Source organism: Ambystoma mexicanum, chromosome 2p (assembly GCF_040938575.1).
Source record: "Ambystoma mexicanum isolate Mex_15411 chromosome 2p, UKY_AmexF1_1, whole genome shotgun sequence".
Classification (NCBI taxonomy): domain Eukaryota; kingdom Metazoa; phylum Chordata; class Amphibia; order Caudata; family Ambystomatidae; genus Ambystoma; species Ambystoma mexicanum.
In genome coordinates this window covers 414,215,525-414,232,547 of record NC_090923.1, presented here as the reverse complement: position 1 = coordinate 414,232,547, position 17,023 = coordinate 414,215,525, and the positions used below count along the sequence as shown (strand labels likewise).

The following is a 17,023-nucleotide window of genomic DNA, read 5'->3' as shown; positions in this document are numbered from 1 at the left end:
TTGTACTTTGCTGGTCCAGTAACAACGGTGCCGGTAAGCGTACTGGCACTATTGTTACCGGACCGGGAACATTATAATGAGGTCCACTCTCTTCTATCCACTATCTGCCCACATACTCTAATGGGAACTCTATTGACCTTTTTCTCATCTCATCTCTATTCTCAGCCACCAATATCTCTATTGCCCTCTCTCCATCCAACCACTCTTTCATCTTTGCCTCCATCTCTACTGCCTCCTTCCTGTCACCCACTACTACTGCTACTAAGTGCAAGGTTCCCTCCTCCAAGTTCCCTATCTACCTCTCTGACCTACAACACTTGCTTTCCTCATATGCTGAACTCACCTTCCCAACCTCTGATGTAGCTTTCTCTAACTTCAACACTTCTGTTCGTACTCCTCTCTCCACTCATTTTCCTCTGTCAACTTTTACTCCTGAACCCTCCCCTCCATGACCCTGGATTATACCTCTCACCTGCACCCTTAAAATAATAATGCAAAAAAAGCTTTGCATATGGCAAAAATCTAGACGCTCTTTGGATTCTCAACTCTATATCTCTGCTCTTCTAAACTACTCCTCTGCTCTTCTTACTGCTGAACGCGACTTCTAGCCCTCTCTCATATCATCTCAATCCTCCCAACCCAGAAGCCTCCAAGAATCTCTCAACTCTATTCTCTCTCCTCCCAAACCCTCCTCCATCTCTTCGAAACTCTCTGCCAATGAGCTCACTCCCTTCTTTGTTTCTAAAATCTCTACTATTGAAGGGACCCTCAAAAAATGTCCTACTATCCTCCTCCTGCTCACTTCACTCCACCAACCCTACCCTCCTCTCTAGCTGCGATGTCCACCTTTGACCACAACTGACACTGAGGAAATCACTGCCCTTCTCCTTGCAGCTAACCCAGCTTTTCGAGCCGTGTGCCGAGATGCAGGTCATCACTAATGATACAGTGACTACAGTTTAATAGCCCATGTTTTCAAGGTAGTAATCTTTCCTCCTCTAAGTGATCTTTTTGGAGGAGTGACTTTGGAAGTGTGTGACAGGAATGCAATCATAACATGGAGGCCGTTCAAAGGTTCTAGATGTAATACTGCTGCATGATGACCATGACCTAACAGATCCATTGAATTATGTATCTAGAGTCCAGAGTCTTTTATCTCGTTTTTTGAGAAGTTCGGACCTTGGCCGTGTAGGCCGTCAGGGTGGTCATTTACATGTGTTTGACAAAGCAGTACAAGAAGAAAAGAGAGATCTGCACTCCTATTTAAGGTCATTAAGAACTTTCTAGACGCTGATGATTGTTCTTAAAGCACGATTAGCAAAACACATGTTTAAAAATTGGACAGTGTGTCATAAATGTATGCTGACTCAATGGGATACTGAATCAATGTTGAGGACAGTATCAACAAAGCAAGGTAGTTTTTTTTGGATGTTGATGAAGTCACCTGGTACCCAAGTAATTTTACAAGCGAAGCCCATTGCAGAAGTGACTTGGGTAAAACATTTTGAAAAATTGTACCACAGTGAGGCCAACGGTATTGCTGTCCTTTGTGATATTTCTGGTGGGTGGGGGCTGATCTTAGTAGAGGAGGATATTTTGAATTGCATAAACAAGTGTAAGCTGTCAAGATGGTTTATCAAACTGCACTTTTAAATCTGATCCTGTTTTGTGGGCTAAAATCTTCTTTGACTTATTTAGTAACATTGCTCAGACTGGGATAATTCTTTATTCATGGGCTGGTGCTAATATAATTTCAATACTAGCAGTACCATCTGGTGTTGCACGAGTCTGCAGCTGACATGCACATGGGGATCTGCTATAGCCTTGTGCATGTTTTATAGCTAGGGTACCCCCCAGCGTTGCCAGTGTCATGATAGAGTGGTGACTCATGTGCCCAGGAGGATGTTGCTTTTGTCCTCTTTTCGGCAAGTCTTGCATCAGTTTGCTCTGGTGTCTCATGTGCCCTGCAGGATGTAGCTATTGTCCTCATGTCAGCAAGTCGTGTTTAAAATTAGAATTTTTTAATTTATTTTCCAAATTTGTTTTTGATTGATTGTGATCTCTTCTTGTGACTGAACTTAAGTAAACCGTAACCTTGTTATATCCCATATTTGGATTGGCGTGATAATTGTTCACAAAAACGTGTTTTTTTTTTCTTTCCCAAATTGTTTTTGTACATACGTTTTTTGCCTCCAAACAGACTACGATCCTTCTCCAGACAAAAGAGGAATCCATGCAAAAATTGGTAGATGTGGGTTCAACTGTGTGGATTTGTATAGCCAAACACACATACACACATACATACATTCAGCTTTATACATAAAGATTTAAAAACGGGCTTAGATTTAACCCTAGTAATTACCGCCCGATATCCCTGTTGTACACCAGCAGTACAACTTTCTCCACGTTGTTATTAAAGGAATTGGAGAATTGGGATAAGAATGAAAATCTGCTGGACGTGTATCAGGCTGGTTTTAGGAAGGAGGTGGGGACCTCCCAAAATTGTTTTATTTTGAAGTTGCTGTCAGATCAAGTCAAGAAACTGGGCAATGCTGTGTATATTGCTTTCATGGATCTGGCCAGGCTTTTGGCTGTGTGAACAGAGGTAGGATCTGTGAAAAGATGAAGGAAAAGAAAAGCCCTACACATCTTTTGAAAGATTTTATTGCGCTGCACACAGACACTCATGTCCACGTCAGACTGAACCAACAAGGGAAATTTTAGTAGATGGATTAAGACCAGTCACAGGTTTTGAGAAGGTTGTGTTTTAGCCCCGTTTTTATATTTAATTTTTGTATACACGACATTGGTCGAGCATTTATCAATATTCGCACCAATCCCTCGTGAATGGGTCTTTTCCAGGTCCAGTATATGGCACAACGCCTACAATCCGGTTCTATGAGATCGTACGGCTATCAACCTTCAACGCGATCTGCAGGTGGTGCATTATTTCTTGAAGGATCTGGATTTGCCCATAAATGTACGCAAAACAAATGTCTTGATAATGAAACCAAAGCCTCAATCATGCATAAAAGGTTGCATGTTTAATCTGGGCAAATGTAAAAATAGAAATGGTAGCTGAGTATAGATACTCAGGAGTTCTTGGCCCACGACAGTACATAAAAGCAAGATATACTCTTAAGTAAAATGGCTCAGGCTAGAGTTACCTCAATTGAGATTTCTGGATCCTTCCACTGTTGAAATGTTATCATCAGAAAATTGTTCCAAGGACTACTTATGGGGGGAAAACATATGGGGATGGTCTGAACTGGGCCAAGGTCGAGGCATCCATATGGAGAAGAACATTAGATCTCCCAATGGGTGTACCGATAAATATGATCAGACACGAATTAGGTCTGGTTTCCATTCAAGCCCAAATAAATTGGCAGGTATTACAGCTTTTTGCCAAACTATTATGTCCTCCAAAGCATTCATTATTTATGTTGTTGAATACGCAGCTGGAACTCAATACCTGCAAAGTATTGAAGTGTTGGGTAGACAAATGTAAAATCATGTTGGATGGAACAGGCTATTCGATAGAAGATTTGGCATATGGCATATGTGCCATATTTGTCTTCAAAACATGATGTGCTGTCCATGGCATGTTTACACATTGTGCAGGTCCCACATTTCATAAAGCTTTGAAGCTTTGAGAAATGTGGGACCTCCTCAATGGAGGTGGGGACTCCAGTAGGCCATGTGTGCAACATCCAGTGCTCGTTCCATAGTCTGAGGCCCCATTTCCTCGTGTGATTTTCGTCCGGTGAGTACCCCTGAAGTAGCAGGCCATCTGCTTTATTTTTTACTGTAAATTAGCCCCTCTGCCGCCCAATTTAACTCCCACAGTCATCTCCTGATCCCCGCTTCCTAGTCTGCCCACCTCCTGCCTTCCCACCCGCCCACCATGCCCTGATTGGCCAGTAGGCAGTGTGTGCAACATCCAGTGCTCGTTCTATAGTCTGAGGCCCCATTTCCTCGTGTGATTTTCGTCCAGTGAGTGCCTCTGAAGTAGCAGGCCATCTGCTTTATTTGTACTTAAATTAGCCCCTCTGCCACCCAATTTAACTCCCACAGTCCTCTCCTGCTCCCTGCTTCCTAGTCTGCCCACCTCCCGCCTCCCAACCCACCCACCGTGCCCTGATTGGCCAGTAGGCTGTGTGTGCAACATCCAGTGCTCGCTCCATAGTTTGAGGTCCCATTTCCTTGTGTGATTTTTGTCCGGTGAGTACCCCTGAAGTAGCAGGCCATCTGCTTTATTTTTTACTGTAAATTAGCCCCTCTGCACCCAATTTAACTCCCACAGTCCTCTCCTGCTCCCCGCTTCCTAGTCTGCCCACCCCCTGCCTCCCGACCCACCCACCGTGCCCTGATTGGTCCCACAACCATCTTACCTAGGCCATTACCGACCTTCCCACAGCAGCCCTCTGCCCATGCAGCCCCATCGGCTAAGGACCTCAAGGCAAAGGAGGGCTCCAACGAGACGGCTCCAGATCATATCTGCAGGTATCCGCAGGAGGAGCAAGAAGCCTACAATAAGTAAGTGTGACAAGCAAATACTTCACACCATACTACCCTACCACTCATCCGCTGAAAGCTAAACCGTTGTAATCTCTTCCATGTATAGTTTAACTGCATATAGAGGTGTGCCTAATAGCATGCCCCGGTTGACTTTAGAAGTGTGCCTAATAGCGTCCCCTGGTTGAATTTAGAAGTGTGCCTAATAGCGTCCCCTGGTTGAATTTAGAAGTGTGCCTAGCGTGCCCCGGTTGAATTTAGAAGTGTGCCTAATAGCGTTCCCTGGTTGAATTTACAAGTGTGCTTAATAGCGTCCCCTGGTTGAATTTAGAAGTGTGCCTAATAGCATCCCCTGGTTGAATTTAGAAGTGTGCCTAATAGAGTGCCCTGGTTGAATTTATAACTGTGTCTAATTTCCTCTTGGTGTAAATTTGAATATAGAAGTGCGCCTAATAGCGTGCCCTGGTTGAATTTAGAAGTGTGCCTAATAGCGTGCCCTGGTTGAATCTAGAAGTGTGCCTAATAGAGTGCCCAGGTTGAATCTAGAAGTGTGCCTAATAGTGTGCCCTGGTTGAATCTAGAAGTGTGCCTAATAGAGAGCCCTGGTTGAATTTTTAACTGTGTCTAATTTCCTCTCTGTGCAAAGTTGAATTTAGAAGTGTGCCTAGTAGCGTGCCCTGGTTGAATCTAGAAGTGTGCCTAATAGCGTGCCCTGGTTGAATTTATAACTGTGTCTAATTTCCTCTCTATGTAAAGTTGAATTTAGAAGTGTGCCTAATAGCGTCCCCTGGTTGAATTTAGAAGTGTGCCTAACAGTGTGCCCTGGTTGAATCTAGCAGTGTACCTAATAGCGTGCCATGGTTGAATTTAGAACTGTGTCTAATTTTCTCCTCTGTGCAAAGTTGAATTTAGAAGTGTGCCTAGTAGCGTGCCCTGGTTGAATCTAGAAGTGTGCCTTATAGCGTGCCCTGGTTGAATTTATAACTGTGTCTAATTTCCTCTTGGTGTAAATTTGAATATAGAAGTGCGCCTAATAGCGTGCCCTGGTTGAATTTAGAAGTGTGCCTAATAGAGTGCCCAGGTTGAATCTAGAAGTGTGCCTAATAGCGTGCCCTGGTTGAATCTAGAAGTGTGCCTAATAGAGAGCCCTGGTTGAATTTTTAACTGTGTCTAATTTCCTCTCTGTGCAAAGTTGAATTTAGAAGTGTGCCTAGTAGCGTGCCCTGGTTGAATCTAGAAGTGTGCCTAATAGCGTGCCCTGGTTGAATTTATAACTGTGTCTAATTTCCTCTCTATGTAAAGTTGAATTTAGAAGTGTGCCTAATAGCGTCCCCTGGTTGAATTTAGAAGTGTGCCTAACAGTGTGCCCTGGTTGAATCTAGCAGTGTACCTAATAGCGTGCCATGGTTGAATTTAGAACTGTGTCTAATTTTCTCCTCTGTGCAAAGTTGAATTTAGAAGTGTGCCTAGTAGCGTGCCCTGGTTGAATCTAGAAGTGTGCCTTATAGCGTGCCCTGGTTGAATTTATAACTGTGTCTAATTCCCTCTCGGTGTAAAGTTGAATTTAGAAGTGTGCCTAATAGCGTGCCCTGGTTGAATATAGAACTGTGTCTAATTTCCTCTCTGCGCAAAGTTGAATCTAGAAGTATGCCTATGAGCGTACTTTGGTTGAATTTAGAAGTGCGCCTAATATCCTCTCTGTGCAAAGTTGAATTTAGAAGTGTGCCTATTAACATGTCCTGGTTGACTCTAGAAATGTGCCTATTAACGTGCCCTGGTTGACTTTAGAAGTGTGCCTAATAGCGTGCCCTGGTTGACTTTAGAAGCGCGCCTAATTTCCTCTCTGTGTAATGTTGAATTTAGAAGTGTGCCTAATTGCGTGCCCTGGTTGAATTTAGAACTGTGTCTAATTTCCTCTCGGTGTAAAGTTGAATTTAGAAGTGTGCCTAATAGCGTGTCCTGGTTGAATTTAGAACTGTGTCGAATATCCTCTCTGTGCAAAGTTGAATTTAGAAGTGTGCCTATTAACATGCCCTGGTTGACTCTAGAAATGTGCCTATTAACGTGCCCTGGTTGACTTTAGAAGCGCGCCTAATTTCCTCTCTGTGTAAAGTTTCATTTAGAAGTGTGCCTAATAGCGTGCCCTGGTTGAATCTAGAAGTGTGCCTAATAGCGTGCCCTGGTTGAATTTAGAACTGTCTAATTTCCTCTCTGTGCAAAGTTGAATTTAGAAGTGTGCCTATGAGCGTACCTTAGTTGAATTTAGAAGTGCACCTAATATCCTCTCTGTGCAAAATTGAATTTAGAAGTGTGCCTACTAACATGCCCTGGTTGACTCTAGAAATGTGCCTATTAACGTGCCCTGGTTGACTTTAGAAGTGTGCCTAATAGCGTGCCCTGGTTGAATTTAGAACTGTGTTTAATTTCCTCTCTGTGCAAAGTTGAATTTAGAAGTGTGCCTATGAGCGTACCTTGGTTCAATTTAGAATTGTGCCTAATATCCTCTCTGTGCAAAATTTAATTTAGAAGTGTGCCTACTAACATGCCCTGGTTGACTCTAGAAATGTGCCTAATAGCGTGCCCCGGTTGACTTTAGAAGTGTGCCTAATAGCGTGCCCTGGTTGACTTTAGAAGCGCGCCTAATTTCCTCTCTGTGTAATGTTGAATTTAGAAGTGTGCCTAATTGCGTGCCCTGGTTGAATTTATAACTGTGGCTAATTTCCTCTTGGTGTAAATTTGAATATAGAAGTGCGCCTAATAGCGTGCCCTGGTTGAATTTAGAAGTGTGCCTAATAGCGTGCCCAGGTTGAATCTAGAAGTGTGCCTAATAGAGTGCCCAGGTTGAATCTAGAAGTGTGCCTAATAGGGTGCCCTGGTTGAATCTAGAAGTGTGCCTAATAGAGAGCCCTGGTTGAATTTTTAACTGTGTCTAATTTCCTCTCTGTGCAAAGTTGAATTTAGAAGTGTGCCTAGTAGCGTGCCCTGGTTGAATCTAGAAGTGTGCCTAATAGCGTGCCCTGGTTGAATCTAGAAGTGTGCCTAATAGCGTGCCCTGGTTGAATTTATAACTGTGTCTAATTTCCTCTCTATGTAAAGTTGAATTTAGAAGTGTGCCTAATAGCGTCCCCTGGTTGAATTTAGAAGTGTGCCTAACAGTGTGCCCTGGTTGAATCTAGCAGTGTACCTAATAGCGTGCCATGGTTGAATTTAGAACTGTGTCTAATTTTCTCCTCTGTGCAAAGTTGAATTTAGAAGTGTGCCTAGTAGCGTGCCCTGGTTGAATCTAGAAGTGTGCCTTATAGCGTGCCCTGGTTGAATTTATAACTGTGTCTAATTCCCTCTCGGTGTAAAGTTGAATTTAGAAGTGTGCCTAATAGCGTGCCCTGGTTGAATATAGAACTGTGTCTAATTTCCTCTCTGCGCAAAGTTGAATCTAGAAGTATGCCTATGAGCGTACTTTGGTTGAATTTAGAAGTGCGCCTAATATCCTCTCTGTGCAAAGTTGAATTTAGAAGTGTGCCTATTAACATGTCCTGGTTGACTCTAGAAATGTGCCTATTAACGTGCCCTGGTTGACTTTAGAAGTGTGCCTAATAGCGTGCCCTGGTTGACTTTAGAAGCGCGCCTAATTTCCTCTCTGTGTAATGTTGAATTTAGAAGTGTGCCTAATTGCGTGCCCTGGTTGAATTTAGAACTGTGTCTAATTTCCTCTCGGTGTAAAGTTGAATTTAGAAGTGTGCCTAATAGCGTGTCCTGGTTGAATTTAGAACTGTGTCGAATATCCTCTCTGTGCAAAGTTGAATTTAGAAGTGTGCCTATTAACATGCCCTGGTTGACTCTAGAAATGTGCCTATTAACGTGCCCTGGTTGACTTTAGAAGCGCGCCTAATTTCCTCTCTGTGTAAAGTTTCATTTAGAAGTGTGCCTAATAGCGTGCCCTGGTTGAATCTAGAAGTGTGCCTAATAGCGTGCCCTGGTTGAATTTAGAACTGTCTAATTTCCTCTCTGTGCAAAGTTGAATTTAGAAGTGTGCCTATGAGCGTACCTTAGTTGAATTTAGAAGTGCACCTAATATCCTCTCTGTGCAAAATTGAATTTAGAAGTGTGCCTACTAACATGCCCTGGTTGACTCTGGAAATGTGCCTATTAACGTGCCCTGGTTGACTTTAGAAGTGTGCCTAATAGCGTGCCCTGGTTGAATTTAGAACTGTGTTTAATTTCCTCTCTGTGCAAAGTTGAATTTAGAAGTGTGCCTATGAGCGTACCTTGGTTCAATTTAGAATTGTGCCTAATATCCTCTCTGTGCAAAATTTAATTTAGAAGTGTGCCTACTAACATGCCCTGGTTGACTCTAGAAATGTGCCTAATAGCGTGCCCCGGTTGACTTTAGAAGTGTGCCTAATAGCGTGCCCTGGTTGACTTTAGAAGCGCGCCTAATTTCCTCTCTGTGTAATGTTGAATTTAGAAGTGTGCCTAATTGCGTGCCCTGGTTGAATTTAGAACTGTGTATAATTTCCTCTCTGTGTAAGGTTGTATTTAGAAGTGTGCCTAATAGCGTGCCTCTGTTGACTTTAGAAGTGCGCCTAATTTCCTCTCTGTATAAAGTTGAATTTAGAAGTGTGCTTAATAACGTGCCCTGGTTGAATCTAGAAGTGTGCCTAATAGCGTGCCCTGGTTAAATTTAGAACTGTGTCGAATTTCCTCTCTGTGTAATGTTGAATTTAGAAGTGTGCCTAATAGCATGCCCTGGTTGAATTTAGAACTGTGTCTAATTTCCTCTCTGTGCAAAGTTGAATTTAGAAGTGTGCCTATGAGCGTGCCCTCGTTGAATTTTGAAGTGTGCCTAACATCCTCTCTGTGCAAAGTTGAATCTAGAAGTGTTCCTATTAGCGTACCTTGGTTGAATTTGTGCCTAATATCCTCTCTGTGCAAAGTTGAATTTAGAAGTGTGCCTATTAACATGCCCTGGTTTGACTTTAGAAGTGTGCCTATTAACGTGCCCTGGTAGACTTTAGAAGGGTGCCTAATAGCATGCCCTGGTTGAATTTAGAAATGTGCCTGATGGCGTGTCCTTGGTTTACCTTAGAACTGTGCCCATTAGCGCGCCTTAGTTGAATATCCTCACTGTGCACATTTAAATTTGGTTGCCTATTATCCTCTTTCTGCAAAGCTGAATATAGAAGTGTGCCTATTATCCTCTGTGTGCAAAGTTGAAGTTAGAAGTGTGCCTAATAGCGTGCCTTGGTTGAATTTAGAAGTGTGCCTGATAGCATGCCCTGTTTGTACTTAGAAGTGTGCCTATTAGCGTGCCTTGGCTGATTTTTAGAAGTGTGCCTAATATCCTTTCGGTACAAAGTTGATTCTAGAAGTGTATATAACAACACCCCTCTGGCATAGCGGGATTTGACAGTGTCCCTAATAACGTCACTGTGCCAAAGTCTAGAAAGTCTGCCCTATATCGGGTGAGCGGGTGAAGTGGATGCCGTATATCGGGTGAAGTATGTGGATGGAACGCGTGAAGTATATGGATGGAACGGGTGAAGGGGTGTGGATGGAACGGGTGAAGTATAAGGATGGAACGGATGAACTGATGTAGAATGGGTGAAGTGGGTGGAACGGGTGAAATGGTAGAACGGATGAAGTAGATGAATGAACAGGTGATGTGCTTGGAACCGGCGAAGTGGGCGGAACTAGTGAAGTGGATGGAACGAGTGAAATGGGTGCAATTAGTTAAGTGAATGGAACATGTGAAGATGACGTATGTGGATGGATGATGCATGGAGTAAGGATAACATGGGTAGAACGAATCAAAAGAGCAGTGTGAAGATGACGTATGTGTATGGATGATGCATGGAGAAAGGATAACGTGGGTAGAACGAAGGAAAGGAGTAGTGCATAAAATGGTGGAGTGCATAAAATGGTTGAAGTACATGGAACGGATGGGAGTGCATGGAACGGATTGGAGTGCATGGAACGGATTGGAGTGCACAGAATGGCGTGACATACATGGAATGGTTTGGAGAACATGTAACGTCTGAAAGAGCATTGAAAGCAACGGTCTGAGTGCTTGAAACGGTCGTAATGCACGGAACAGTCAGAGTACATGGAACGGATTAAGTTCATGGAACTATTGGAGTGGGCGCGATCTCAAGCACCTACAGTAAACCACCATATTCACATCTCCACGCTTAATCTCTTCTTTACACCACCACTCAAATAGAACACAGCGATACTATGACACCATTCGGTATAGCTGTTCTCATACCAACATCTGTCTCATACTCCCCATCACTCTAACTAAACACTGATGGGGGTTTACACACCCCCCAGCCAGGCGTTCTCCTCAGGCCTAACGCAGCCACAATCGGTCTGGATAAATCCTGCCAGAACGAACACATACTCTTGACCCCTCCACCACCACACCTACCGCTAAGAAGCAGCTACTTCACAAATGCCACACCAGCTGCACACATATCCGGTGCTCACACGCACCTTTGACTCTCTCTATTCTCTCTACTGACTTGAACTTCGGTTCCCAAGGGCGTTCAACCTACCAGCGCCTTCAGACCATACCAATGGTACATCTTCAGACCATACCAATGGTACATAAGGCGCTTATAAATGCAAAGTAACATAACATAACATATACTCCAATTAAGGTGAAACAAAAATTATATGAATTTGATTGGATAACTAACAGAGAAAGGATTGCGGACTGTCATCTTTTTTATTGTTCACCCTATGATTTTAGATCTTTTCATGTTTTACCATGGTATCTGTGCAAGTACCAATCTCAGGTTTTTAAAGCCAAGTTTTGAAGGTTCAGGTTAAACTTGTTTTTAACAAACGAAGTCTCGGGTGCTTGCATGGGAATTGCAAGAAATTAGAGATTATATAGGTTTTGTCACATCGAGGTTGAAACACTGACACAATTGGTAGTAATATGTGAAAATCTGTCACCTGTAAGAAAACAACTGTTTACCAGGTTTTTTTAACACGCTGTACTGTTATCTCAGGATCATGTATGGAATCGAATGATGAACTCAAATGAAAAATCCTTATGTATAAACGTTTTAATCTTTATGATTAAATTATAAAGGGAGTGTAAATGTATGTCTTGCATTCATTTTTGTATGGTGTGTTTAATGTATTTTGATAAAGGTTAATCTGTTAGCCATAAGGCAAATAAATAAATAACAATAAAACATAATAATAATAAATAATGAAATGTAAATGTGAACTCTGTAAACAGTTAGGTACATACACATCTTACTCATGCCATTTGCGCTATCACAAGCTCACACAAAAGTAAGCAGAAACAAAAATAGTCAAGAAGCTGTTTAGTGTTTGCTATTTTAATACATTATTCATAAACAATGCACACTTCTTTAACTGCCGCTGATAGAGAAGTGATGGTGCGATGTCTGGTAATCTCTGGTGCCTGGGATGTGCACATCGTTCGCCCAACTGCAGCCAGAATTTATGCTCATATACTGAAAATACAACATAATTGACTGATTAAAATCTCAAGCCAGAAAAAAAGCATTCGCTAACAAGACCTTCTTCTATGATACTCATGCTTTAGACTTCCTCCCATTCCTTTGCTGGGAAGTAGTAAAATGTGCTTAGCGGTTATTATCTAAATATATCCACATTGAATCAAAAATATAGTAATTACAGCTAATTACAAGGTTCTTTTACAACACTACACCCTCTTTCCTCAATCCAAATTTGCTGATTATAAGAATATTACAAAATACACCCCACAGATGTATCCCAGCAACATGATATGAAAGGTGATATGAAAATTGATTATCTGTGCCACTGAGCAATACCCTTTAGTAATAGCTACTACTAAGCAATGTGCTGTTTTCACAATCCAAATGTCATTCTATTGCCGTTCCCGTAATTCCCCCTTTGTTTTACTGAATTGACCGTTTTACAGATTCCTTGGGTGACTTGTTGAAATCAGTACTAAACTGCTTTGAAAACATTGTGGCCATCTCTACTTTTTAATTCCTTTGCTATTAGGGATTTTGTGTCTCCCGTTCTATGAGATCACATAAGGAAATTACTGTCATTCCTTAATTTATCATCCACTTACCAGTAATGTGAATGCATATCAGTGTGTTCGGTTGCATTGAATTCTATCCTGAGTAGCTTCGGTGCCATAAGACCTATGGTTGTGAAAGTCACAGTCTGGAAAGTCTTATTACCTTCACTTATGTATTAATTAATTTCTTAAACCTTTGCAGCCTATCTTGAATGTTTGCAACATATATTGAGAAATGCGAGTAGGAAAGATCAGATGCATTAAGAAAGTCGATGATTGAAGATCAATTACATTATATTTTTGACATCATCAACACATGTATTCGTATTTTTTAAATGGAGGGCAATAGCATTTACACATGTTATGCTTTTTACGAGATGCCATATTCGTGAGTGGGAGCTTGTGTATTCACCTCAAACAAAGAGAAAAGAATTGCATACTTTCAAAGAAGACTAAGCAGCTGTTTGTGGTGCTGCCCCGTGATGGGACGCGCACGCGGCGGCATGACTTTGCACGTCGCCGCGTGTTGTATAAATAAACGGGGCATTCCCGGCCGCGGTAGAGCGACCGGGAAGCCCGAGCTGGAAGGACGTGTGTCGAGTGTGGTCCTTCCAGGTTGGGGGCTTACGGGACCGCATGGGGCCAAGGACAAACCCCCAACAGTGGCGACGAGTGATAGCGGACGCCCGGGCCCGGCGGTGAAAGCATTCCGAATTTTTTCCATGAAACGGAACGAACGGACATTTCGTTTCATGCCGTGGCTGCGGATCGCACATGCGGCTGGCGGCCATTTTGTCGGTGAGGCCGTGGAACTTCATCAGGCTCCGGTTTGGAGGGTGAAGGTGATCCAGGTCTAATTTTTGGATATTCTGCTTGCAGGCAGATTAATCTGCACACCCATGCCTGGTTTGTGGATTTTACTCCAGATTTGGGACTTCTACGTCGAGTGAAAGCTAGGAGAAGGGCTAATGTGGCTGGGCCTGCTTAGCCACTTCATCTTCTCAACTTAATTTTTGGAACACCTACACCCCTGAGTCTTGCTGCAGAAAAGGTGACACGGTGCTTTCTTCATCCCTTTCATCATCAGGACTCTGTGGCTTCCTCTTCGCCCCCTTCATCATCAAGGTGGACTGCTGCAGTGGGGATCTTCATGTTGGTGCACTTCTGTCTTCTCTTCGATCTCCTTGTTGCTGCTTGTTGTTGCAGGTGAGCCGAGGGCAAGATACCACCACCTATCCCCCAGGTTGGACTGTTGCTTTGCCTGAGTGGGGTGGTCAGTCTATGAGGAGGTGGTGGGTGGCTGAGTTGCGGCCCTCAGGACCCAAGGTGGGGGTGCCTTTGCGCTCAAGCCCATGAGTGACATTGAAGATCTGGACGGTGGGGCCGCGGCAGCCGCACGGCTTCCTCAGGACGGTGGTCAGGCGGCAGCTCATCGACAGGCCTTTCCGGTGCAACAACCAGCAGCGGTTCCGCAGCTGCCCCCTCAAGTTCAAGTAGGTGGTCAAGCTCCTGGGCCTCAGGGGCCACCGGCGGTACAGCTTGCTGCTCAGCCAGGACCTCCCATCATGACTCAGGCAGGAGCCCAGGCGGCCCTGCAGCCCATCCCCGAATTTGACGCGTCGGGCCCACCATCCAGCATGGGGCCCCGGTGGAGGAGGTGGGTTGGTCGCCTCGACATGTATTTCAGGGCCACTCAGGTGATGGACGACGACAGCAGGGTGGCTACGATGCTGTACTCCGTGGGGCCTGCGGTCCAGGAAATGCTGTACTCCAGCGGATGCCACCTACGATGCGGCCAAAGCAGTACTCCTGGCGCACTTTCTGCCCCTCGCCAACGTGGACTATCAAAGATTTGTTATGTTATCGGCCAAACAAAAGGAGGATGAGACACTGGACACGTTTTATGGTCGCCTGCGCCGCCTCTCCCTGGGCTGTGCGTGGGGGGACGCGGAGGACATGATGTGCACGATGCTGATTCAGGCGTGCTCCTCCGGCAAACTCAGGAGGCAGGTCCTGAGAGAGCCGGGTATCACTCTGCCCCGCATTCTGGAACTGGGCCGGTGCCATGAGGTGGCGGAGGCTCGGGCAAGCAAGATGGAGGCGGGGTCCCGCTCAATAAAGTCGGAGGAGGCGTGTGCCGTGTTGCGTGGCGGCAGAGGAGTGAGAAGGCCTGGTGGGGGACCCCGTGACAGAGCTGGGAGAGTGGGGGAATCGTGCCAGAAGTGCGGCTACGACCTCCCCCACCCGACGGAGTGCCCGGCGGCTGGGAGAACATGTGGTAGGTGCGGCTTGCCTGACCATTTCTCGAGGGTGTGCAGGGCAGCACTGCCCGTGATAGTGCCGAGAGGCCCGGCTCGGATTTGGGCTCCATGCCAGAACCGCCCGCGGTGAAGAAGATGCCCAGGTCGACGAGGCCGAGGAGGAAGAGGAAGAGAACATTTTCTTTGTTTCCAGCTTGGAAGTCCTGAAGGGGAAGGGCAGGAGGCAACCGAGGTGTGTGGTGGAGGTCGACCACTTGCCAGTCCTGGTGCTGGTGGACACGGGAGCCTTGGTCAATGTGATGGCCCGGGGGCACTATGATGCCCTTGTGTCACCCCCAAAGCTGGTCACGCCAAGAGCCGGCATATTTGCGTTTGGAGGACTGGAACCAATACCGCTGGACGGTGCCTTCGTGGCAAGTGTGGAGCATTAGGGCTCGCGAATCAAAGCCCGGTTCTATGTGACCCCCGTGAGCAATAACACTCTGCTAAGCTGTGCCGCTGTCGAGGCTCTCGGAATTGTCAGTTTCGCATACTCGGGGTACCTCGAGGACATCAATGATCTGCTCGACAAGTATGCCGCCCTCTTCAACGGCATTGGAAGGATGAATGGTGAGCCGGTTAGGCTGCACATTGATGACTCTGTGCAGCCCATTGCACTGAAACACCGCAGGGTACCGTTTCATCTGAGGGAGCAAGTCGACAAGGAGCTGGACAACCAGGTGAGTCTAGACATTATCGAGAAGGTCGAGGGCCTGACCCCCTGGGTATCCCCAATCGTTGTGGCTAGGAAGCCCAAACAACCCGAATCTGTCCGGATCTGTGTGTACATGAGGCTGCCCAACAAGGCCATTAAGAGGGAGCAGCATCTCACTCCCACCATCAATGACATTATTGCCGAAGTGCAAGGGGCTCGTTTCTTCTCCAAACTGGACCTTCGAGCAGGGTATCATCAGGTTGTCCTCCACCCTGAGTCCCAGTACATAACCACATTCACTACTCACCGTGGACTATACTGGTACAAGAGGTTGAGCTTCGGGGTGTCATCGGCGGCAGAAGTCTTTCAGAACATCATTAGAGGCGCCCTCGCAGATCTGGAGGGCGTCCTAAACATTAGCGATGACATGTTGGTGTTCGCAAAGACCGAGGTGGACCATCTGAGGAAGCTCGGAAAGACCTTTGAGCGGCTGCAATCGCTAGGCCTCACCCTTAATCGGGACAAATGTGAGTTCTTGCGTCCCTCCATCGAATTCTTCGGGTTTGTGTTCAAGGAGGGGGGAGTCTTGCTAGATCCGACGAAGGTCCTAGACATTCAGAAGGTGCAGCCCCCCGAGTCGGTGTCTGACGTAAGAAGCTTCCTCGGGATGGTGATCTACTGTGGGCGCTTCATCCAAAATCTCGCCTCGAGGTCCGAACCACTCAGGGCACTGACGAAGAAGGAGTCGGCCTGGCACTGGGGCCCACTGGAGCAAGCAGCCTTTGAGGACATTAAGAGCGCCCTGACAGCAGAGGACACCATGGCGTTTTTTGATCCGGCGCTGGCATCGGAGATCGTTGTAGACACCAGTCCGTTTGGCCTGGGTGCTGTATTGACTCAAGTGGACTGGGACGGGAACATCCGGCCCGTGGCCTACGCCAGCAAAGCGCTCTCGGAAACTGAGCAAAGATACTCCCAGATTGAGCGGGAGGCGCTGGCGGTCCTCTGGGGTTGCAGACATTTTCGACTCTATGTCTTGGGGCGTCCAGTGACGGTGGTGACAGACCACAAGCCCCTGCTTCCCATTCTGGCAGGGTCATCCTCGAAGCCCCCAGCCAGGATCGAGAGGTGGATGCTTGCTCTTCTCGAGTATGGAGTTACACTGGTGTATCGGCCGGGTGTCAACAATGCGGCGGACTTCCTCTCCAGACATCCGGGAGTGCGTGGGGGAGAGGAGTATGACATCTGTGCGGAGGAGGCCGACGATCACGTTCGAATGGTGGTGGAGGTGGCCACGCCGAATGCAATACCTCTGTCAGAATTGGAGGTGGCTGCGGCCGAAGACGAGTGCTTTCAGATCCTGAAGCACTCAATGCAGCACAGCTCCTGGAAATCCATCCTGGAAGCTCTGGCCGGGCGGACCCAGGAGGCCAAGACAGGACTTGAACAACTATGGAAGGTCAAGGACGAGCTGTCGTTCTCGGCATCGGGCCTGCTGCT

General features: G+C 45.8%; 1 long non-coding RNA gene across 1 annotated transcript in view; it reads right to left on the bottom strand.

Moving 5' to 3' along the window:
* Positions 1 to 11,854: 11,854 nt before the first annotated feature.
* LOC138565883 (uncharacterized) overlaps positions 11,855 to 17,023 on the bottom strand; it is a 125,898-nt gene continuing 120,729 nt past the window's right edge. The window contains exon 5 of the long non-coding RNA XR_011301677.1: positions 11,855 to 12,008. This is a non-coding gene — a long non-coding RNA (uncharacterized lncRNA). The remainder of the gene's footprint in view (positions 12,009 to 17,023) is intronic.